Source organism: Triticum dicoccoides, chromosome 4B (assembly GCF_002162155.2).
Source record: "Triticum dicoccoides isolate Atlit2015 ecotype Zavitan chromosome 4B, WEW_v2.0, whole genome shotgun sequence".
Taxonomy (NCBI): Eukaryota; Viridiplantae; Streptophyta; class Magnoliopsida; order Poales; family Poaceae; genus Triticum; species Triticum dicoccoides.
In genome coordinates this window covers 470,217,445-470,219,840 of record NC_041387.1, presented here as the reverse complement: position 1 = coordinate 470,219,840, position 2,396 = coordinate 470,217,445, and positions in this window count along the sequence as shown.

Sequence of the window (2,396 nt, the reverse complement as noted above, 5' to 3'; positions counted from 1 at the left end):
CACCGGTTCAAAATTTTGAATCCGCCTTAGGTATCACGTGCCCCCACTCGTTCCCTCTCGATTTCATCTCGGGGTCCGGAGATCTATTGAAAGAGGACTATGGTGGGTACATGCGAATGATACTCGGTGGAATGTTCAAATGAGGCATGCGGGAGGATGGACTCGACTGGAGGGCGACATGATCGATGGAGAAGAGGGTTGGAGAGGAATGAGAAATAAGCAAACGCCACATGATTACACTTGAACGGCTCAAATAAAAATAAGTTGTCTCGCTTGGCCTACATAGTGAAAGGCCTAATGCGCAACGCGGAGCACTCACACTCGAATATGGCCGGGAAAACAGGGAAACCGACATGTGGGGCACACCCGTCGGGACGATGTAGCGCAGACTAGTCCAATGGAGGAGCTGGCCCACGACCTCCTCGCTACCGACAACCGTTCATGTGGGTCTTTGGGGCCAACAACGGGGCGCAGCTCCAGCATCGCCTCTGGACACGACGACCGTGGTGAGCGACACGCTCATATCGTCGATAGACACGGTCGGTTTCAGTGTGCCGAGGGTGGCGTTTGTGCTGTGGCACGACCAACGGTATGTTTGGTTTGTGCCCAAGGTTGCCCCATCAAAGCATTGGGTATCCAAAATTTTGGTTGAGGTATTGGTTGCCCATGATTTGGCCGACATTGGAAAGAAAAATGAACTAGAGTTGGCTAGAGTTCATTGGCATGCCAAAGAAATGGCAACCATCCAAACAAAGACCAATCTTTGGGTCATGACCAAAATTTTGGTAAGGTGCACTTTGGCCACAATCCAAACACACCCCAACACCCGGCTCGTCGCGGATGCACGGGGCGCCGCGACGCGTCCGCGGAGTGGTGTAGCGCGGCCAACTGCATCCTCTGGACCTGAGACCATGCCGGGTCGTCTTGCTTTTTCAATGACATGCAGGGATCGCATTTGAGCAAAGGGCATCTCCAACGTTGCCACGACCGCAGCTGACTACCCTGGCACACCAAAGCCCTCGTCCCTTGCGCCGTCGCACGGTGCATTCCCAGCCGGCGCCAGCTGACCGCATTCATGCCGTCTGTTCGTATGTTGTCGTTAAGAGGCTCGATGCCCGAGGAACCAACTCCGGCGACTTAATGACGCACCCGGACGCTTGGCCTCACCGGAATGCGCTACTTAAAGAGGCAACGCCCAGCTAACCTCCACACCATAGCGCATCGTCCTCCTACCTGACACCACATCCGCCATGACCGCAAGTGCAAACGCTCTGCGGGAGAGCTTGTCTTCGGGGATGAAGCTCGAGGTCGCCGCCCTCGCTCAAGTCGCCTCTCGCGACGTAACATTGGCGTAGCCGGACGCGGACGCGACCGCACAAGCGGTGGCCACGCTGGCGGCCGATGACGGGAGCACCGTCATCCACGCGTCCTACTTGTCGCCGTCCAACGTCCGGCACCGCCGAGGTCGGGGACTCCTCCGAGGATGAGTAGGGCATGGGAGGCGGCAGGGCATGGTGTGCCAACTGGCCGGTCTGTATCCCGTGTTCTACTCTTCCTCGCTGGAGACCGCACCTTCAATTCACGGGTCTTGAACCCCGCCCCGTACATAGAGATAACAGATGGAGGACGTCGGTCGCCGCCGTAGAATAGGTTTAGGGTCGGGTTTCTTTTATTTTTCTGTCTTATAAAAGTTTGAAATGTAATGAAAATCTGCCATGTTTGCATTAATCTCGGCCGGTGTATGTGAACTTTCACAATAATATACATATTGTAGGAGTACTAGTGCACGGAAGATCAAGATCTTGTGGGAGAAAAGGATGAACGAGGGAAAGCCTTATCTGCAAATGTGGAGAGGAGTGCGCGTAAATTGTCATAGTTTCCTTCCTATTCGTTAGATATAGATCGGAGGGCCTATATTGCAGGATGACAGGCACACCATCATCACCAACTCTGCTTTTTATTGAACCGAAAGAAATCTAAAAAACCCAACTAAGCCAACCTCCCAGCATATCGCGCGGGAAAAGACCCGGCCGCGCTGTTTTAGTCGGGATTACCGGATTACTAGTAGTAGTATCGATGGATCACGCGAAGCAACATTTTTTTGAGGGGGTGAAGCACCTAGTTTAAAAGGAAAAAAGGCGGTACACTCACAACACTCCTGTCGCGGTCACATTGCACCCCACACACGTTCGGTCCTGCACACGACTCACGCAAACGAAACGCGCTTCGGCTTGTCTCTTCACTGACACGTGGGACTGCACTTGGAGAAACCGACCATGCGCCAAACTCCCCCCATCCACCGCGCGAAAATCCTCCCCCCCCACACAAAAATTCCCCCCAAATTTGATTCAACCGCCCTTCGGCCAAATATTCCCCAAACCCCCCTCCCCCCGTCC